Below are 23,822 nucleotides of genomic sequence, written 5' to 3'. Positions count from 1 at the left end.
AGCTATGTCTCCTAATTCCTTATAGTGCCCTCTTGGTGACCCCTTTTCTCTTAGCTTTTCTTGCTGTTTCTGGGTTAGGTCGTGGTTGTAGTTATAGGCAGGGTCTGGGTTCCCATTTATACCACCTCCCCCTCTTTGCAGGACCTTAACTCCCTCTCCTTGGTGTCCTTCCGCCCAGTCAGCCACCCGTAACCCCAATTCCACCCTTGGTACGCTCGTACCTGGTCGGGCCACGCCCCTCCAGGGACGCGGCCGGCTTGTAGACAGTCTCCCGGCTTGTCTTCTACAGGGGCGGGAGGCGCCCTGGGTGTTCCGTTCTTCGCGCGTCCTCCTCCTCTCGCGGCAGGGTTATCCTCCGGATGCAGGGGGTTGCTGTGTCCGGAGGTGCTCCTCGTGGTGTCGGCGTCTCTCTCTTCTCCTCTTCTCGTTTTTTGTCCGTCTTCTTCTTTCCGTATTTCTTCCTGACGGATGACGTTAGACGTCATCACGTCAGGAGTTCCTCGAATGCCCCCGGGGTATCCGTCGGCGGTCGTCTTCTCTACTGAAGCCGCGGCGTCCGGAGGCGCCCGGCTACAAGGCTATTGGCATAATCCAGTTTGGATAGTACAAGCGAGATAGTAGCTTGCACCTTGTGTGGAAATCCGAGGTGGGGGAAGATGCGTCGTAAAGTCTTTAAGGTGATGAAGCTTGTGTGTGCTAATTTGTCTACTTGGGCATTCATAGTTAGCTTGGAATCCATGGTGATTCCTAGGTTTTTAACTTCCTTGGATAATTGAGGAGGTGGTCCGAGATCGTCAGGCCAGACACACAGAGGGTCATAATTTTTCCAGTCACCACATATGAGTATTTCTGTTTTGGAGGTATTTAGTTTGAGATGGCTCCAGGTCATCCACTGATCAACGGCTCTGAGGCAACTGAAGATTTGTGAGTTTTCAATGTTTTTGGGGTCTTCTAATTTAAGTAGTATTTGTGTGTCATCTGCATAGTTGTAGCATGTGAGATGGAAATCATTGATCAGTTCTGGTAAAGATATCATATAGATGTTGAAAAGCAAAGGTGAGATGATTGACCCTTGGGGGACCCCTGCTTTTGTGAGGTAGGGTTCGGACGAGAAGGGGGGCGAGTGGATGATATTCGTTCTTTTTTGGAGATAGGAAGTAATCCAGTCGAGAGCAATCCCTTGTATGCCGGCTTCGTGGAGGCTTTGAGTTAGGGTGTCATGGTCAACCGTATCAAAGGCAGCTGAGAGGTCCAAGAGAAGTAGTGCAGCAACTCCATTTCGGTCGACTGTGTTTTTAAGATCGTCCCAGATTGCCATGAGTGCTGATTCAGTGCTTCTTCCTGGGCGGAATCCAGTTTGGAAGTCTGAAAGTATAGAATTGTCTTCAATGAATTGTGACATCTGGGCGAATGCTGCTCTTTCTATCAATTTGCCCAGGAAAGGTCCATTTGTGATTGGTCTGTAGTTGTTGGGGTCTTGCGGGTCTAGGTTTGTTTTCTTTAATAATGGTCGTATGTATGCCTTTTTCAGGTCTGCAGGAAAAGTTCCTGAAGTTAAAGAGTTGTTGATGATTCTTCTTACAGGTGTGGCAGCACTTGGGGCTGAAGGAACACATGCTGTGCCCGTTCATTCGTCAATAACTAGCCATTGAAACTGAAATTGTTCAAGTAGAAAAAAGGATTGGGGTGGCTAATAATTTGACTCAAAGAGCCTTTTTAGAACCTACGACCTATACACAGTCTGTAGACTCTTTAATTGTCCCCCATAATTCTGATTCGCTTCTGTCTGAAGACAATGTTAATGTTTTGCATTCCTTACAGTCCTCTAATGTAGTTAACACTGAACATTTAGCTGACATTCCCCCTCCCCCCAAAAAAAGGAAAGCTGGGGGACATCGCAAATGTACGCAAAAGTTGTTAAAACAATCATCGAAGGCTAAGGGACTTATTTCTCCATCATTGGTCGCTCCGGCTGAACTTCCTTCTAAGACAAGTCTATCAGTTGGCGAATTTGGCTCAGATTGTAGGAATTTAAGAGATAACCATTTTACTAATTTGGACTCAATCCTCAAACCCCTTTTTGTGGCTTTAGAGGAGAAATTAACACTATTAATTAATTCTAAATTTGAGCAGCTACAAGAATCTGTTTTAAATTTTTTGTCTCAGCAGTCTACTATAAAAACTGATACAAATTCCACTTCTTCTACTCGGAAATTGGCGTCTGATCCCAAACCCTCACAGCAGGCTAATTGCTCAACGAATCACAATCAACTCTCGTCTCACTGCATATCCACTTGTGGCTCTCATGATGATTCATCAATCGATCCCTTGCCCACTTTGACTGGTGGTGTGACTGCCTTACTGAATCCTGATACAGTTTTCAAGCCTAGATCTTTTTTCAGTACAAAGGAGGTTCTACAGCTTCCACCGGATAGCTTGCCATATGTTTTAGTTCTAGCTAACGTGCCTCCTCTTGATCGTACTCAGAAGGAAGATACTCACGCTCTAATAAGGAAATGTGCACACTGGATGAGCCGAAAACTTAGATATCAAGATGATCTAAATAATAGAATAATTATGTCAAGAAGGGTGAAGTGGGTAGGTTTGTCTAAAAAAGTACACAAAGGTGATTGTATAGTGATCAATTTTGCAAATTCTCACTTTGTTAACTATTTGCTGACGACTCTACCATAGTGTGCGAAAGGGGGTGGTGGGATCAAAATGTATTCATTAAGCTTTTTTTATGGGCCGACACTCTATCACTTCCTTTTATGAAGGTTTCCCACGGACAAAATATAGTCCTGCCAAAGGTACCTTCATGTAACCCCAGCCTCGATCCTGAGGGCAACCAAAATCAGTCCTCCCTTTTTGCAATTGATTGACAAATGGAGGGGTTGGGGTTTCTAAATGATACTATACAGGAAAATGAGTTGGTTGGAGGGCATACACTTTTGGAATCGCCTACAGGGTCTGATGAGACAGTTAGCTTACCACAGAATATAACAGATACGGCCATAATTAAGGGGCCTGAGATAACGTCCCAGCAAAGCAATGAACTTTTATCCTTAATTAGTTGGAACATTGCTGGGCTTCGTTCTAAAGCTGAAAACTTAGAATGGTTGGAGTTTGTATCCACATTTGATATCATTTGTCTTCAAGAAACTTGGCATACGGCACCCTTTTATTTAGAGGGCTACTATTCTGTTTCCCAGCCAGCTCTTCCATCTAGAGCGGGCAGAGCAAGTGGTGGGCTCCTGGTACTTGTGTCATTATTTCTTCCAAAAATCGAGGTTTATTTGATCTGGTCCTCTACTTTTTTCTTGGTGGTTTTATTATCAATGATAACCGGGCGGAAAGACATTTTACTCTTAAATTTTTATAATAATATTCCGAGTACCGCCCTGCCAGGAAGCCTCGAAGAGCTCACAGATTTGTTAGACTCTGCTGGAAAACTCCAGGACAGGGAATTTGATATGATTTGGGTTGGAGATTTTAATGTTCAATTGTGCAATCATGAATTACCTCATCTGTGTGGTGCTTCCACAGAAGGCAGAGAGTCACTTACTCATTTTATCCACTCTAATTTAGGTAATGCCTTGAATACCCTTATCTATAAATTTGATCTTGCTTTTGCAAGGGATATGACAAGCAGTCGGACAAGGGAAATACCCACCTATACAGGGAGCACAAATGGCAGCATTATTGATTTTATCCTTACCTGTCCTTCACTTTCACGTTCAATGGTGGATTTTAAAATTAAATCTCACTGTGCCAGCGACCATAATCCCTTGAGCATAAAATTAGCTCTTAAAACTAGGGAAATTCTACCTAGGATAGTACATAAAGGTAAAGAGGTTTCTAAAAGAAATTCTGGCCCCCGTATGAGATGGGAAAGAGTAAACCCAAACACTTTTCATGAGGTCCTCATAATTCAAAATAAGGTCCACATTAATACTTGTTTGTCCCTGCAATCCACTTGCGACCATCTTATAACTGCTTTTGAGTCTTTGAGCTGTGCTATTTCTGAGGCACTGAAGTGTGCCCAACATCCCAAAGGCGTAAACCTCAACGGTGGTTTAATGCGGCCTGTACGGCTGCCCATAGAGATCTAAAGACAGCTATTAAAACTATTCCATTCAGCCGCGATTTAGTTAAACAGACTAGGGGCCGATACAAGTCAGTTCTTGAGGAAAGAAAGAATGAAATACGCACTAGCGCTTGGGAAGATCTCATGGCAACCACGGAACTGCGGGACCCCTCTCAATTTTGGAAGGTGGTTAATCATCCATATTTCTCAGGACAGGTAAATAGGGAGGATGATTGTCTGATACCAGAGGGGGTCTGGGTAGAACATTTCTCAACTGTATTTCAGTCCGTAAATAATCCTAATTATGGCGTGGAGGCATGTGTCCTCCCACGTTTGGCCACTCCCATTCCAATCAAGAGTGGTATTTTACTTGAGGCATATGAGATCAGTGCAGCAATAAATTAAATGAAAATAAGGAAAGCCCCCGGCCCCGATGGAGTTCCAGTGGACTTATTTAAATCTCTACCTGATTTGTGGGTTCCACTAATCACAAATGTTTTGAATAGTGCTATTCAAAGTGCTATTCCTTCCTCATGGTTAACGGCAATACTTGTCCCGATATTTAAAAAGGGTAATAGGCTTGACCCCTTTTGCTATAGACCCATCTCTCTCATTGACTCCACGGCAAAGATTCTGGGGAGCATCATTTTGACCCGGCTTGAGGAGTGGGTTGCAAGGACAAACATTCTATCGCCAATTCAATATGGGTTTAGGCCTGGATTATGCACAGTGGATCAGGCCCTAAATTTACATCTTATTCTTAGCAAATATGTTACTGCAAAAAGGGAATCTATCCACTTAGCCTTTATAGATCTGTCCAGTGCATTTGATATGGTGAACAGAGCAAAATTGTGGGAAATAATGGACACAATGGGGATCGAGCAAGATCTGTTGGATTTGATTAAACGCTTATATTCTGACCTTACTATTATAATTCAGTTTGGACAACATGGCGAAAGATCCCATCCCCTTGCATCGAATTGGGGTGTTAGACAGGGCTGCACTTTGGCACCTTTTTTATTTTTGTTGTACATATATGCCTTGTATAGTTATTTAGCCTAAAATGGTAAGGATTTCCCAAGGATGAGTTTTAGACAATTGCCGATTTTATTATATGCCGATGACGCCGTTTTAATTGCTCGCACGGCCAATGGCCTACAGACCCTTTTGGATCTTTTTTTAACGTATACACAAGAGCTTGATTTTAAAGTTAATTTTAAAAAGTCACATGTTATGATTTGCGGCCCTAAAAACACACGCACTAAATGTTTTATAATGGGGGGAAACACTTTAACAAAGGTAAAAGATTTTTGTTATCTAGGTCTGTACCTAAGTACCACTCTGTAATGGAAATTTCATTTGAATTTTAAGCTCCAACAACTGGAAAGAAATGTTGAAGCAATCTTCCGCTTTGCCCGTAGATTAGGGCATAGACCGGTTCACCAGATCATCACGCTCTATAAATCCAAATGTGTTTCGGCGGCGACTTATGGGAGTGGCCTCTGGGGATATACCAGTTCAAGCATATTACAACTGGCAGAGAAGAAATTTCTCCATCGGCTACTTATGGTGCCCAAGAACGTAGCGAATATTATATGCCATGAGGAGTTGGGAATCCGTTACATTACAGACTTGATAGATATCGCCCCACTTCTGTTATGGATAAAAGTATGGTTAAATTCGGCGGCTATTCTAACACATGATTGTATAAAAGACTGTATTTCGTTAGCAAACTCTAACAAAATTCCATGGTTAAATTCTGTTCACAATGGTTTTCGCAACTTGGATTTGGAGTTTATGTATTTCAAACCAGAGCTCTTGCCCGCCAATGCGAAATAAATTGTTAAACTCCGATACAAAGAGCACGTTATGAACCTTAGATATCAAGTGGCAGAGAAATTGAGTTCTTTTAATTCATATGTACAAATTTCATCTTCAGATTCGTTAGAACCTTATTTTGTTTGGTTCCCGATCCCTTCTCTATATTCCTAACTTGTACTTTTTAGATTTAACTTGATCCATTTTAGAGTGGCGTTTCCGACAAAATGCGTGTGGGAGAAAATATTACCGCCATGCCCTTGTGATAATTTTTCAAAGCAAAGTACTTGTCACTTTATTTTATTTTGTACACTCTACTCAGCTCCTAGGGAAACCTTTTTATTACCTATTTTGCGTAATTTGAACACCTTTTCTTATAAAGAAGGATTGATTGGCATTCAAAGCCTTTCATCCAAACAAATGTGCAGCTCTATTTTAAGTTTTATTAAATTCGCTATCACCATTAGGAACCAATATGAATCAGTAACGTGACTATTTATTAAGGGAATTTAGATATCGTTTTACTGTTGTATACGATTTTATAAGTATTTATTATTTTATATTGATTTAGTAGGCTTAAGTGGTAAACTTCGATTTTATAGACTTGCAGATCAAAGAGACTTGCCTTTGAATTATGTAATAAGTACTGTATTTTATGATGATTTATATGTATGTATGTGTACTTTTATGGCAATATGCCGAATAAAGTTATTTTGACTGACTGACTGATATTTTTCAAAATGTAATCTTTCTTATACACTGTCCTACATTTGAAAGGCACAAATGCAGTGAAATCCAATAGGTAATAACAAATATTCTACTATTCTATGCCCCCAAAAATCTCATGATAGAAATGGTACCTCCCTTGAGTGCCTGCAGCAAAAAACAGTCCCAAAACACAACATGGACAAAGTGTATTTTTCCACCCAAAACTGGCCCTTTTTTCCAATGTGAGAAGCTTGAGATTTCGGACCCTAGCTCAGCCAGCAGCTGGGGAAACCATTTCAACCTGTAAATTTTTGAAAATTAAATTCCTAGGGGTAGTCAAGGTAGGCAGGCTTGCATGGCTCACACCACATTTTTTTTATCCAAAATCCCTTGCCAACCTCAAACTTTGATTAAAAAACACATTTTCCGCACATTTCTGCGAGGGAAGGTCCTGGAACCTGTAGAGAGCCACAAACTTTTTTCCACCCGGCAATCCCCCAGGTCTCCCAATAAAAATGGTACCTCACTTGCGTGGGTAGGCCAAGTGCTGTCAAGAGAAGTTATCCAAAAACGTAACATGGACACAGCACATTTTTCCACCAAAAATTTACCCTTTTTTTCAATGTGGGTAGTTTGAAATTTTGAAACTTAGCTCAGCTGGTACATAGAGAACCTAGCCAACCTGGACATTTTTGCAAACTAGACACATACGTGTGTCCAGGGTGGGCAGACTTACATGACTCACACCGCAGTTTTTGCCCAGAATCCCTTGCAAACCTCATCCTTTGATTAAAACAATACATTTTTCTCATATTTCTTTAATGAAGGTCCTAAAATCTGTAGTAAGCTACAAACTTCCTTCCACCCGGCATTCCTCCAGGTCTCGTAATAAAAATGGTACCTTACTTGTGTGGGTAGGTCAAGTGTTTGAGGCAAGAAACGGCTGAAAATGCAGGAAGGACACAGCACATTTTTCCACAGAAACCTGACTTTTTATTTCCAATGTGGGTAGTTTGAGATTTAGGACCATTGCTCAGTCGACTACTAGGGAAACCTAGCCACCCTGTACATTTTTTAAAACTAGACACCATGGGGTATCTAGAGTGGACTGACTTCCGTGGCTCACATCACATTTATTTCCCCAGAATCCCTTGCAAAACTCAAACTTTCACTAAAAAAACACATTTTCCTCACATTTCTGTGATGGAAAGTTCTGGAATCCTCGTGGAGCAACAAACTTCCTTCCTCCTAGCATTCCCCTGTGTCTCCTGATAATAACTGTACCTTGCTTGTGTCTGTAGGCCTAGTGCCCTCAACAGGGAAATGGCCCACATTGCAACAAGGTGACAGCACATTTTTCCAACAAAAACTGACCTTTTATTTTTGGAACCTAGCCAAGTCAGCACTTAGGGAAACCTAGCCATCCAGGGTAGGCTGACTTATGTGCCTCTCACCATGTTCTTTGACCCAGAATCCCATGCAAACTTCAAACTTTCACTTAAAAAAAAATGTACCTCATATTTCTGTGATGAAATGTTCTGGAATCTGCAGGCAGTCACAAATTTCCTACCTTCCATTGTTCCTCCAAGTCTCCCCAGAAAAAAAGGTGCCTCACTTGTGTGGGTGGGCCAGGAGCCCAGATGAGGGAAGGGCCCAAAATGTATTTGTGCAATAATGATGACAATGATGAGTGTACTAATTAGCCCTGGGATCGGCAACCATGTAGGGAAGTGTATCAGAATCAAACATTTCAGAAAAGTAGATATCAAAGGGAGAACAAGGATGTATCACTTATGTATTCCTCAAAGTTTTCATACCCTCAATACCCTGCACAGGTGAAACAATAAATAAAAACAACATTTTTTCCTTTCATTTGTATGATGTAACTACAGGAATGTACAGGGATCCACTGATATATATATATATATATACACACACACACACACACACACACACACACACTGAAGAAGGCGTTAGCTGAAATTTATTTGTTTGTTTCTTAATAAATGAAGGAAGGCTTGGAACCCCTCCTGGAAGAGTGCTGAATGATTTTGTTTGAGGTGCGCATATATAGTTACATATAGAGGGAGAGATATACCTCTCTCTCTCTCTCTCTCTCTCCCTCTCTCTCTATATATATATAGGGAAAGAGAACACCATTATATATGTGGTTACTTGCCCCCAGGGAGACCACACATTGATAAAAAAAAGTTGTTATTCTCTAAAGCTATATATGTATAGATATAGAGAAAGATTTCTCTCCCTCTAAATATATATAGAGTCTCTCTCTCTCGCTCTCTCTCTCTCTCTCTATATATATATATATATATATATAATACTTTTTTTTCTAGATGTGTGGTTTCCCTGTGGGGCGATTGTGGCCCCCAGGAAAACCACACATCAATAAAAAAATAAATTTACCCTCACAAGGGGTCTGCCCTGCTCACGGGCGACCCACTGACAATTTCACTGTTAATTTATTTTTTTATTTTTTCCCACTTTTAAACCCTGGGGTGGTGATTGTGTACCCCCAGGGGAAAGGAAATATATTTATTAAAAAAATAATGCCTCCGAATGGGGGGTCATCCCACTTCCACGAGGGTCGACCTCTCAGATGACATCCCTGGCATCTAGTGGGATTTCCTGGCTGTGGAACGCAGCACATCTGTGATCCATGGCCAGGAAACCTTTTCAGGGAGGCCTTGTTTGAAAGGGGAAACTATCCCCTTTCAAACGGGGCCTCTCTGAAAGCTGCGGAGGCTGTAAAGGCCTTTTTCCCCACCAGATTAGAGAGTGGCCTTACCTGCTGTCTCTGCTCCGGTGAGGAAAACAAATGTGATGCAACAGCACGCTGACTTCACAGATGGGACAGCGGGGAGCAGGGAGAGATGTGGAAGCTATTCCACAACTCTCTCAGGGGGTTATAAAAAATCCTCTGTGCTTTGCACTGCAGGACTTGTTAAAGCCCTCCCTGGTGATGGCCAATGACCATCAGAGGCAGCATGGAAGGAAGTGCATGTGAAGGCCATTGGCTGTCAGATGCACCATAGGGGTTAAAATGATGGTCAAATGAGATTATTCTGTATGTGACATGAAAATCCCCTAATCTCTTAAGCCCCCAGCCTTCCCTACCAAGTACATAAGAGTGCTGCAAAATTCCAGGAAGAGCTGGATTTATCTGCATTGATGTATCAAAACTAAATCTACCCACCCTATTTTTTTTCTTCGATAGACCCAGAGAGTCATGAACCGGTTCTTCTTGTGCTAGCTCGGATCTATAAACATTAGAAAACCACCTCTGGCCTTGTCCCCCAGTGATGGCTCATATTTAGGGGGGACTATATCCTCCAACTCAACGATCTTCCATGTACCTACGGATGAGAGAGCGCATACATTGCAGGGTGACAGCCCACTGGTAATATTTGAAATTTGGGATAGCCCATTACCCTCTATCATAGGGATTGTGAAATATTTAAGAGCCCTTCTGGCTTTTGCATATGACCAAATATATCTGCATAACATGTCATCCATCATTTTAAACCAGCAATTCTCAAACTTGAGAGGAACTGCCCTGAAAGAAATATAAGACCATAGGTAAATGTAGCATTTTGAGAACATAATTGTGGCCAACAATTGACAAATGCAGTTTATGCATCTTCTTTCTGATTCACAGGGGCCAGATTGAATTCCACTATCTGATTCACATCAACTAATTTATTAACCCCTAAATACATGGCTTTCTCAACAATACGTTTATCGGTTAGTTGTGTCCGTCTATTAACCACCAGTTAAGTTTTGTTCCGGTTCAAGGAATAGCAAGAAAAATTTCCCAAAAATCAAGGCCTCTTTTTCTATCTCAGCAGAGCCACACCAGAATCAGGTGTCAACACTGCAATGTTGTCAGCGTAAGCAAGAACCTTGGTGTTCCAGCCATGAAATTGAATAGATGTAATTAGTATGTTGGATTCAAGTTTCTGAATCAGAGAGTCTATATATAAAGCAAATAACAAGGGAGAGCAGGGGCACCCCTGTCTTGTGCCTCTCTTTATTTGTATTTAGCCAGATGCGCTCCCGTAATCTGAAGCCTGACTGTAGGTTTATGATAAACAGTCTTAATGTAGCTATTGAAAAGTGGATTATTGGTAAGGGCAGGTAATTACCTACACTTAGCAATAGGCCACTAACTTCCACTAGGTCCAGTCAGATCTCAATAAATTAATACCACCTTAATCCTTGGTAGCTTGGCAATATTTTAGGAGACAGGTGTGTATAGCATTTAATATCAGCAAACCAGTAAGTAAGTAATAGACAAAACACAATAAAAATCTGCTTTCTTTCCAGGGAGGACAGTACCGGCTGCTGATCATGGAGTTCTAGATATGCCTGTAGAGCTGAAGAATAATCCCAATTTAGGCCCTCATTATGAACATGGTGGTCCGTTCCGCTACGGCGGCGGTGGAGGTAGAAACCGCCAACAGAGGAACGGTCTGGACTGCCAAATAATGATCCAAATGTAACACACGCATCCCGCGAACCACCCACCGCCAGGAAAGGAGTCCCACCGATGACAGCAGAGTCCACCGACAGGAAAGGCCCAACCGGCCCATCAAATTATGAACCACCATTCAGCCGCCCGTTCCGGGGAAGGAACCACCGCCACACAAAGCCAGGCGGAAATGAACTAAATATAAGGAAACACTCACCCGAGTTACACAGAACGTGCAGCGGCAGCCATGGACAAAGATCTACTGATCATGCCAGCCCTGCTCCTTGCCATATACCTAAACGACCGAGTCCGTCGACGAAGACGATGACGGTAAGTACCGCAACCTATGACACAAGGGAGGAAAGGGCACAGTTACATACTCACCCACCCCACCCACACTGCAACGCCCCCCAATCCTTCCCAGCAGCACAAGTCAGACACCCCACACCAAGAGGTATGCACCCGACCGAAGGCCACTGCAACTTGACCATAGTGCATTCAATAGCCCCACACCCATAAAAAATGAAAACAAACACCAGGGTGTAACTGCGTGCAGCCCAAACACGGGCCACACAGAAACTTTAATTATTAGCTCACTGAGCCAAACAGTGCTAACAGGGCCAATGGCCAGTCCATAAAATGTACATTGTCCTGGGCCTCAAATGGCCACACCTGACTCCCACAAGTGTTGGGTACTCCACAGAACGGGGCACCATATGGGGATGCAGGCACCTCACGGAAGGAGGGCATGGGGAGGCAGGGGTGGGGATTTTCGAGGGGGATGGGACTTTGACTTTCTTGTGGAGGTTGGAGCGTGGTGGGCTTCTCCTTTGAAGGGGGTGGGGGCTGTTTGGCTCGGGTGGAGCTGGATGGCCTAGGCTCTGACCGGGCCTTCTTCTTCACCGGGGAAGGTGCACGGGAATGGGAAGGCTGGACCGGGGTGGGCTGTGATGTGGAAGGAGCGGAAAGGGCAAGGAGGTGGGCACGTTTGGGGACAAGACGCGGTGGGCCAGTGGGTTAGAAGAGTTCAGCACGGGAGAGGAAAAGTTTTTGGGGAGCAATTGGCGTGGGCGTGGATGAGGGCGTGGGAGTGGAGGCAGAGGGAGTTGATGTATGGGATGTAGGTGTCCTTGTAGTGGGTGCAGGTGACTGCTCAGTATGCTGTGGTGTGGTGGATGTCTGATGGGTGGGTGTCTTGATTCGTTTGTGTGTTTTGGGAGGTGCAGGGGTGGACACAGTGGGAGAAGACAGACAGCTAGTGTGGATGTATGTTGGGTGGGTGTCTGCAAGTCTGGTGAGTGTGCTGTATGTGTCAACTACAGTAGAGGTGGTGAGTGCAGGTGTGGTGTATGGGGTGCATGTATGGCTGCCTGCCATTGTGGTGAGTGCAGGAAGAGGAGCAGTAACAGTGAATGAAGGTGCAGTGCATGAGGTTGTGGATGTAGAGTGGACAGACAGGGAGGCGGAAGAGGTGGGCACACTGGGGGAAGTGAACGTTGTTTTGTGTGCAGGTGTCTGTTGGCTGTGTAAATGCTTGTGGTGGGTGGTGTGGTGCTTGTGTTTTGAAGTGTGCTTCTTGTGTGTTGATGTGCCTGTAAGCGGGTCTGATTGTGTGCTTTGGACAGGTGAAGGGAGTGGGGTGCTGGAAGGGGTAGAGGAGGTTGGAGGGGGGACAGAATGGCCAGGGAAACTGGCTGCCGTCCAAGAGGAGGCCAGAGCCTGAAAAGATCTCTGTAGGGCAGACACGGCACCGTGAATGCCATCCAGATAGGCATTGGTCTGCTGCACCTCTGATGCCAGACCCTGGATGGCATTGACGATGGTTGTCTACCCTACAGAGATGGTTCTCAGGAGGTCAATAGCCTCCTCTCTGAGGGCAGCAGGGCTGACTGGGGCAGGGGAGGAGGTGCTTGGGGCGAAGGAGATGGCCGACTTTCTGGGTAGGTGGGCACGGGCAACTCGGTGGGGAGCAGAAGGGAGGACGGTGATGGTATGGGTGGTGGCGGAAGATCTCACTGTAGTGGTGTGTGCACTAGGGTCCGCCGAAGGACCCCCATCGGAGGAGGTCTCAGAGACACTACCTCCTACCTCCTGTGGTAGTAGCCTCCCCGTGGAAGTCCCCTTGCCCTCCCACCCACTGGTCCCCTGGGCGTCGGTTGTCTCTGCCTCGGAGGATCCGTGGGCAGATGCCTCCCCACTTGCCAGTGCCTCAGCTCCCTCGCATGATGATGATGCTGTACCAAACCAACACAAGAGAACAGGGATGGGGAGAAAAAACAGGAGAGACTCTTGCAAATAGCTGACTGCTGATACACAATGGCCAGACATACACCCACCCATCAAACACACCCAACAGGCAGCACTGTGCACTATGCCCATGGCCATGCCCCTGACTACTGACCAGAATACTGATCTACAACCCTCCCCTGTAATACTTTTGGAGCTGAGGTCGGTGAAACCTGATAGGGACAGCCCTACACCCTTTGGGAAACATACAGTAGATGGACACCAGTCAAATTCCCTGCTCTAAGCAGCATGAGCCCTATCGCACACACAGTCATCCTTCCAGACTGAAGTATGGTCAGTGAGTACTCACCCCCTTGTTACTGCTGTGCAGCCTTCAAGCGCCCATCCAGATCTGGGTACGCCACAGCCAGGATCCGTCGCATGAGGGGGGTCAGTGCCCGACGGGCAGCCCTTCCACTTTTGGAGGACTTCCGCAGCTGGGCCTCAGTGATCTTTAGCACCCAGCGCCGCAGGTCTTCCCACCTCTTTCGACAGTGGGTGCTCTGCCGGTTGTAGACCCCCAGGGTCCATACCTCCTTGGCGATGGTGGGCGCTGACCTAGAAGGGTGACACAGAAATGGAACACAGAGGTCAGGCGCTTGCACAATAGGAACATCTGGCAGGTTTTCCAACATGGGACTGATGGTACTCTCAGACATGCAGGACAGTGGCACACAGCATTCCATGTACCATGGCCTATCCAGGCTCAGAGGAGCACACATATGTGCAATCCACACCATCCATTACTCACACATTGCCCCCCAAACCCAGACTCACCCGTACCTCTGGCCGTCCGTAGAGTCTGCCATACAGGGGCAGGACCCCTTCCACTAGCTTATCCAGTTCTTCCTGGGTGAAGGCCGGGGCCCTTTTCCCTGCACCACGTGGAACAGCCATAGCCAGAGGCAGGCCACAGCCAGAGGCAGGCCACAGCAATACACCTGTGTGGAATAGAGATCAGGGAGTCAAGTGATCAAATGATGACGAACGCATATACGTTCCACGGCAGTATGCACCGTCACCGCCGTCGGCGATCATGATACGCCAGGATTCCCCATTGGCATCCATGTTAGCCAATGAGGGTGCGAACAGCGGTCAACACCGCCGTACGCTGTGATGTCAACCGCTAGCGGTATAAGGTCACTTCCACAACAAAGTGGCAGGACTACAGTGGGCAGACATTTTGCCATCACCTACGCATCTTTAAATTCCTACTACTCACAATGCAGGGCCACTAGCCACATGAAGCACCTAGGCCTCTATCCATTCCATATAGTAGCACACATGAATTACTCCGTTCCCTACTAATGATGTACATGTACATCTGTCAGGTAGCAGTTATTGTACAGACACTACCATGAACAATGCAGTGCATGTACTATGCACATTTTGCTTATGTATGTGTGCACATCACTCCTTTTTGTAACCCCTCGTAGGTACCGACCCTTGTGGTGAGGAAGGGCACCATTGGTGTACAGACCACTTGTGGATATGGGGACCATGGTGGAGCGTCAGATCATTATCACTTACAGACTCACATGTGCAACTATTCAGGACCTATGTCCATTACTGGATCCTGCACTAACTCCCAGGAATCGTAATCAGCATGCTATTCCAACTGAGGTGCAGGTGCTCTCCGCACTCCATTTCCTGGCCACAGGCTCTTTTCAAGTGACAGTGGGCATGGTTGCTGGTTTCTCACAGCCAATGTTCAGCCAAGTACTGACAAGATTTCTGAATGCATTTGTATAACATCTGCAATCCTATGTTCGATTCCCCCAAAGTGCTGACCTCCCTGCCATCAAGTCTGACTTCTATGCCTTTGCAAACATTCCCCATGTCATAGGTGCCATTGATGGCACACACATATCCATCATCCCCCCAAGAATGAGTGAACAGGTGTACAGAAACAGGAAGAACTTTCACTTCATGAACATCCAATTGATGTGTACTGCAGACCAGTACATTTCCCATGTGAATGCCATGTTTCTGTGTTCAGTCCATGATTCATTTGTGTTGAGGAACAGTAGTGTGCCACGGAAGACGGAACAACTACAAGAGGACAGAGGGTGGATCATAGGTAAGTTTTCCTGTCACTAACTTACACATTGCAGAAAACCAGCCTGTCTGACTAAGGGGCATTACAATGACGACTCTGTATTGAACCATTTTCTAGGTGATTCTGGATATCCAAACTTGCGTTGGCTTCTGACACGAGTGAGGAATCCCAGGACGGATGCAGAGAGGAAATGCAATGAGGCCCATGGACGTACTAGGAGGGACAAAGCTCTGGAGTGGACCACCTCCTTCCTCTCTGGCAGAACCCAGAGTGTCCGCCTCCCCCCTTTCCGCTCCTCAGCCTCCAAGATCATCTGCGGCGTTCCCCAAGTTTCGTCCCTCAGCCCTACACTTTTCAACGTCTACATGGCCCGCTCGCCCGTGTTGCCCGGATGCACAACCTCAACATCATCTCCTACGCCAATGACACCCATCTGATCCTCTCCCTCACCACCGACCCCCTAACCGCCAAATCCAACCTCCACGAAGAAATGAAGGCCATCGCCGAATGGATGAGGAACACCAAACTGAAGTTGAACTCAGATAAGACGGAGGTCCTCATCTTCGGCGCCAACCCCTCAGCCTGGGACGGCTCCTGGTGGCCGACCGCTCTGGGAGCAGTCCCAACACCCACCAACCATGCACGCAACCTGGGCATCATCCTCGACTCAACACTCTCCATGACCAAGCAAGTCAGCGCCTACTCCTCATCCTGCTTCAACACCCTCCGCATGCTCCGCAAGATTTACAGATGGATCCCCACAGATACAAGAAGAACAGTCACCCAAGCCCTTTTCATCAGCAAACTTGACTACGGAAACACCCTCTACGCAGGAACTCCTCAAATGACTGCAACACATACAAAACGCCTCCGCACGCCTGATCCTCGATGCCCACTGCCACAGCCACATCACTCCCCTTCTGAGAGACCTGCACTGGCTCCCCATCAACAAAAGGATAACCTTCAAGCTCCTCACCCACGCACACAAGGCGCCCCACAACACCGGTCCAGCCTACCTCAACAGACGACTCACCTTCTACACCTCGTCCCGCCAACTCCCCTGCACCCGAAGAGCGACTACCGGAGGCAGATCCTTCTCCCACCTCGCCGCCAAGACCTTTAACACCCTTCCCTTGCCCCTATGACAGACCGAAGACCTGCTGACTTTCCGGAAGAGGCTCAAAACCTGGCTATTTGAGCAGAAGCAGTACCCTCCCCCCCTTAGCGCATTGAGACCCTCACGGGTGGTAGTGCGCTCTACCAATACACTGATTGATTGATTGATTGATAGAGCGTACTGTAGGTCTCCTGAAGGCTAGATTCCGGTGTTTACATATCTCTGGGGGTTCCCTGGCCTATGGGCCTGATAAGGTGTGTAGAATAGTGGTGGCTTGCTGCATGCTGCACAACGTGGCAGTGAGACATTCTATCCCCCTTTTAGAGGTGGAGGGTGCTATAGGTCCTGATCAGCTAACTCAGAGAGGTGAGAAGATTGATGGTGAGGATGAGGAAGGGGAAGATGTCAATTCCAGGAACCAACTGATACAACTCTACTTCCAATAACTGTGTGGGACTTAAGCCTGTACTTGGGGTTAGTGACTGATACTGTCAGTGTGCTCTGCCTATAGGGGGGATTGGTCATGATAGGCGATACATGGACCACCTCGGCATGGTACTGACAGACAATATATGCATTCCCTCCTTGCCTAATTTAAAACACACAGTACCACCATCAAGGACAAATTGACATTAAAGTTGTTCTCTGCCAATTGCATCCATACTCCACTTTGTTCAACATTGAAGACAGGAGACAGTGTTACAGGTGTGAAATGTGTTTTATTGGTAGAATAGAGTGAATTGTGCTATATACAGTGATGGGAGTCGTAAGGGTTGGGTGTCCTCAAAACCTACTTGGTGGCAGCCCTGCTGAATGTCTTAGATGGGTCCATTTTGTAGAATAGTACTCCAATTGCCCTCAGCTAAGTGTTGTTGGTGAATGGGTGGGATGGTTGCTTTGCATTAGTAGCAGTGTCAATTGCTGGAGAGGGGCTTGTTCTTAGCTGGGTTTCCAATGCCATATCTTGGCCTAAGGCTATGTTTGGGCGCCTGCCGTGGAGCTTCTTGGGGTGGCATGGTTGGCCCTTGTGATTCCTGGGAGGGTATTTCCTGTGCTGTTTCTGCTGCTTGGGTCATGTGTTGCTGGTTGTCCAGGGCTGCTGTGGGGGCCTCTTGTCCGGTGTGGGTGTCAGACAGTTTGTTTACCAACTGCAGCAGTGCTCCAGCAATGGTGGCCATTGTGGCATTGTGCTCTTTCCACTGCTGCATGGCCTGTTGGTGTTGTTCCAGCTGCATCCTCTGACTTTGCTCCAGGGTGGAGACAAACTGTGCCAACCTGTCTTGAGTATGTTGATAGGACACCAATACCTCTGCAATAACGTCCTGGGATGCTGCATCCATCCGGTGCCCTATCCCCTGACCCACTGGGACACTTGAACTTGCCCTAGCCCCCTGTGCCTGTGTCCCTGCACAGGTCTTGACGTGCCACTTGTACTGGGGCCCTTGCCTTCCTGCATGTTGGGAGTGGGAGACTGTGGCCTCTGTAGCTGTGTTCCACCAGTCTGTGCCCTGGGTACACTGGTGTGGGTACGCCTCACCTGGCCTGCTGGTCTTGACTGGGTGTTAGGGGTGACAGTGGTTTCCTGGGGGGGGCTGCTGCATGGTGAGAATCCAGGACTGTGTGAGGGGCCTGCCTGCTCATCAGTGTCCAGGGATCCTTCGTCAAGGTCTTGTGATGTGCCTCTGTCTCCCTGGAGGGCTGTGGCACTCCTTGTCCCCTCCATTAGGGTTGCATGGGTGGTGGTGCCTGTTGGGGGATATAGACATGTCTGTTACACATGCCTGAAGGTTTGAGGTGTACAGAACTGGGCTATTTTGTGCTGGTGTTTCTTTCGGGGCCTTCCAGGGTGCCTTTGTGAGGTGGAAATTGCATTTGGTGGCAGTGGTGGGGTTGCATTGTGGTGGGGGGTATTATTCCATTGTGGGTACGTGCAGGGGTGGGTGGCTGTGCACAGCAGGAGTGATGTGGGCCTGTTATTGGGTTGTAGGTGATGCAGGGTGGTGGATGTGGTGGTTAATGGCTGGGTGGGGTGTAGGTTGAGGTGGGTGTGGGTGGGGTGGGGTGGTGCATGCATTGCAGATGTGTTGTATATGGGGTAATTGTAGATGACTTCCCCGAGTCCATTCCCCCAGTGAGTCCAGTGAGTCACTCTGGATGCAGGATGGTGAGTACCTTCTCCTCCCAGTCGGTGTAGTCGGGTGGTGTTGGTGGCAGTCCTCCGTCAGTCTTCTGCACTGCGATGTGGTGCCTAGATGCCATATCCCTGACCTTCCCCCCCAGGTCGTTCCATCTCTTCCGGATGTCGTCCCTGGTGCGTGGATGGTGTCCACTGCATTCACCCTGTTTACAATGGTCTGCCACAGCTCCAATTTCCTCGCGATGGGTGTGTGCTGCACCACGGACCCGAATATTTGTGGCTCCACCTTCAGGATCTCGTCCACCATGGTTGTTAGCTCCCTTTTGGTGAAGCGTGGATTTTTGGGGGGAGACATGGTGAGTGTGGTGGATGGCGTCGGAACTGGGGACGGGGTATGGGTGCTCCTGTGTGGGTCGATATGCATGTCCTGTATGCTGGTGTTTGCCGTCTGGCTCTGGTGCTCTCCGTCTTCTGGTCCTGGTTTCGTTGCAAGGGATTGTGGGGTGTGTCTGGGAGTGTTTTATGGGGTTCTGGATGTGTGTCAGGTGTGTGGGTGATACGCCTATCCAATGTGTGCACTTGTTGCTGTGGTGTCAACTTGCCACCCGTGGCGGTCGCAGCCACCAATGGCCATCCGGCCTCCACTATCCGGCAAGGTGATTTGTGCATCATAATTTGGAGGGCGGGATGTGGATGTGCGTGGCGGCGGCGGGAAGGGGTGGGCCGGGATTCTCACCGACAGGGTCCTGCGGGGAGTGGTGGTCTGGGAATTTCTGGCAGAGTTGGGTTTTTCAATCATTATATGGCGGGTTTCCATTCGCCGCCAACGGCAGGATTCTGTTCACCGCCGACACAGCGGTCTTTACCGCCATGTTTATAATGACCGCATTAGTCCCTGGGCCAACTGAGATCTATTCTCTTCTTCAATCAAACATATTTGGCTTTGATCCTTTGATTTCCTCTGTCATTTTACTAGCCTGACTGTAGTACTCCACCCTTCAGATGCACTGCTTGTGCTGGCTTCGATGACAGACAAACAAAGATCATCTTCTAAATCACTAGGGCTGGAAGAGTCAGAGCCATGAGTAGGTGAAAAAATATATCTCCCAAGACAGGGCGAATCCTCTGATATTGTATTCACCTACACCATCCACCAAAGCCCTGATATCATTGTTGCGGGAGTATTAGCACAGGTATTTTAATAAAAATTATGAATGAGTGTTCATGTATTCTGAGTAATGGATCTGCATAGAAAATTTAAAAATTATAGGAAAATAATGCACGCATGAAAAAGTGATCACAATGAGTGGCCACTAATGTTCACGAAGTGTACTTATTTATAGTTTATTAACATGAAATGTTGAGTATATGTTTGACTAATGTAGTAATGTGTCATATAAAGGGTTATGTATTATCTTCATTAATTGTGGGCCTTAACTTAGCAGAGGTCTTGGCTTGGTTGCCAGGGCTCATGTCAAGCTGTATTTCTTAACGTTTAATAAAATGGCTGTCCTAGGGAGTTAAACTGTGATTTTCCATTATATTGAGTACATGTGTTCATAGCTAAAAATCTTTCTCATGAGAACCGACTGCTAGAAGATGCTGTTTTTGCTAAATGTAACAATATGTGTGTAATTTGTGTAAGAGTGACTTTCTCAGGAGGAGAACAATGGAGACACTGACTGGAGTATAAGCTGCAACAATATTGTTACCTGCAGAGCCAGATGATGAGGACATTGCAGGAGAAACCAATCAGCGGCATGTGAATGGAGTAGTGGTAGAATTCATAGATTTTAAGTTTGAGTTTTATTGGACAAAGTGTGAACATGCGATCCCTTGAACAATAGGGACTTGGGAAGTAGTTTTAGGGAATGTAACTTAAGGGGACTGCACCAGGAGAGGATAGGTCATTCTCTCTATTCTTCTTGAGGGTTTACCTGTATTCTTTCGAGTTGCTTAAAGACTTTGCATTTTCTGAACTTTGATGCTGAATCCTAAATCCTTGCTGACCGAACTGAGGTCCTGATGACGAAGATTATTTTAGCTTGCCGATCCAATTGAGGAGAGGCATTATTGTACCCATGTGTTTGTTATGCCTATTTGCTTTTTCTTTCTAGGTACCAACTGCACTGGTTTGATAGAGCCATAGTTCGATGTTTTCCAAATGTGTGTTACTAAATTGTTTTGCATGAAGCACAACATGCTGATGCTAATCTGAGGTTAGATAAGGATTGTCACTAATGAAAATCTGCTAATGGGGAATAAGGTTTGACGAATTCCTCTGCTGAATCTAAATGTATGTGATATCGTTTGCGTAATTGTTCTTGTTATTAATGTGCACCGTAACCTTAGAATGTGTAATAGTTCAAGCTTTGATTAGATTGCGGTTCTTCCCTCGATTTGAACAGCCAGTGTTGTTTCTGTATGTGTATCATTTGATTTTAAGATTAATTTACGCGACGTTAGCATTGTAAATTTAGGGAAATAAATACTCTATCTTTTACTACAAGGTGTGGTTATTCATGACTGAAAGGTCTTGGTGTGTGACAATTATTGACTCCAATGACTATTAATGTAATTGATTATTGTTGATTATTGATATTGTCGATTGATTATTGGTTATTGATCTGCATGTGCTGGAGTTGTGGTGGGATCATTTTAATTGTGAGTCAAAAGGTTCATCGACCTAGTCGCGTCCCCTTGTAAGTTTACTGATTAAGATCAGACTCGCTAAGAGAGATGGTAGCAGAGGTGATGGTTTGTCTCCTTAAGAGCTCACCATAGACGTCTGGTACAGAGTAAGAGCAGAGACAGATGGTTTGTCTCCTTAAGAGCTTATCATAGACGTCCGGTACAGAGTAACAGATACTGACCGAGAAGACAGCAGAGATGGATGGTTTGTCTCCTTAAGAGCCCAGCATGGACATCCGGAACCAAGACAATAACAGAAACCGTCATAAGGTGTTCCCAGAGATGGTAGCTTAGATGTCAGGAATAGAATAACGGGTATTAACAGAGATCGTAGTGGGACTGATGGTCCCAGAGGTGGTAGCAGGAAGACATAAAGATCAACGGAGATGGTAGTAGCTTGATGATTAGGCCTTTTGAGAGTTCATTGTTACTGAGATTTGGATTTTGTTTTTCAATGATGTTAATTGGAGAGAAAATGTCCACCTGAGTCCAGAAATGACTTTCCCAGAATCTCGGATCTTGCTAATGGTCATTTGAGGATGTTCTCAGTGTTCTAGTGACAGTGTGAATTAAGTAGGTTACGCTTGCACAGTTAATGCAAATCGCAGGTGAGTTGCGATGTTTGTGAGGGTTTAGTGAATTTGCGTTCTCCAAATGAATTTGTAGCAGGAGTGTGCATACTCTGCAGTGTGAGAGTGGGAAGTCGTCGAAATTCACATGTGTGTGGCGCTTTGTGCTCAAAAACTGTCCACGTGGTTGTTGATGTACAGACCCTGTGTGGCCTAAGATTCTGGAGTATATTGAAAACTGTATGAGGCACTTAGGCTCTCATTATGACCCTGGCAGGCGGTGATAAAGTGGCAGTAATACCTCCAACAGGCTGGCGGTAACTACCGCCAATTTATGACCATGGCGGTGGTATCTCTGAAAGACAGCCAATGTACCACACCGACCGCCAGGGCGGAAACAACATTCACCACGGCGGTAGCCACCTACAGCCAGACAGAAGACAAAGTACCGCCCACCATATTATGGCAGGCCAAACTGCCACCTTTTCTGAGGCGGTACCAACGCCATCAAAAGGCTGGCAGAAACAGAGCTCAGAAGTGAAAGGACTCACAATTGGAGACACAGGGAAGAACCACGCTGCCATGGAACCAGAACTGCAAGTCTTTCTGATGATCTTCTACGTTATGCTCCACCACGAACACCAACGCCCACGAAGACGACGGTGAGTACAGCCACCTAGCACACAAGGGAGAGGGGAGGGAAACGAGAGAGACACACACACACACATACACACTCCAGACTGACACACCATACACACAATCAGCTGCACCAAAAAAACAATTTATCCCTGTAAATCGGCTGAATAAGGCAAGGACAACAGGAATTGACTAAAGTGATTGTAATAAGATCAACATCAAAATTAGCAATTCGATTTGACAATGCAAAAGATGTGTACAAATGTAAAAAAAAGAGACACTGCCCAGTCCTCAATTGACAGGGGCCACATGGCCACAGGGCAAAGTCCAAGGCCCCACTCGTTCCCTGCACCAATACGGAGAGAACATTGCAGGGGTATCAGTTGGCAAATAAGCGGGCACCTCAGGGGGAGCGGGGCACCTCAGCCGGATGCGGAAACAAGACTCTGGTTCTGGAGGGGGCAACATGCCCTGTGCTTGGTCCTGGGGAGTGGAAGGCCACAGTTTCTCAGGTGGGTGACTTGCCCACTGGTTCTGGAGGGGGCAACATGCCAACTGCTTGGTCCTGGGGAGTGCAAGGCCACAGTCTCTCAGGTGGGTGACTTGCCCACTGGTTCTGGAGGGGGCAACATGCCCTATGCTCTGTACTGGGGAGTGCAAGGCCACAGTCTCTCAGGTGGGTGACTTGCCCACTGGTTCTGGAGGAGGCAGGCCACACAGCAGCCCATGGAGGCTGGATCATGTGGCGGCCGCCGGCGGTGACAACAGCACAGTGGTGGTGGTGGTGGTGGGAGGCTCCTGCTCAGTCCCTGCACCCTCCAATGGCTGCAATGTGGTGGTGGTGGTTGTAGGAGGCTCCTGATGGTGGTGGTTGTGGGAGGCTCATCCTCAGCCCCTGCACTTCCGATGACTGCACTGTGGTGGAGGTGGTTGTGGGAGACTCCTGCTCAGCCCCTGCACCCTCCGATGGCTGCACTGTGGAGGTGGTGGTTGTGGGAGGCTCATGCTCAGCCCCTGAACTAACTGATGGCTGCACAACCACGGCTGGCAGTGGGGTCTCTGTGACAGCTGTTGGTGCAGGCTCCTTCCCCTTTTTGCTGGCTGGTGCAGGCTTGTTCTCCTTTTTGCTGGCTGATGCAGGCTCCTTCCCCTTCTTGCCGGCTGGTGCAGGCTCCTTCCCCTTTTTGATGGCTGGTGCAGGCTCCTTCCCCTTTTTGCCGGCTGGTGC

This window comes from Pleurodeles waltl, chromosome 9, assembly GCF_031143425.1.
Source record: "Pleurodeles waltl isolate 20211129_DDA chromosome 9, aPleWal1.hap1.20221129, whole genome shotgun sequence".
NCBI lineage: Eukaryota > Metazoa > Chordata > Amphibia > Caudata > Salamandridae > Pleurodeles > Pleurodeles waltl.
Note: the sequence above shows the minus strand (reverse complement) of the source record.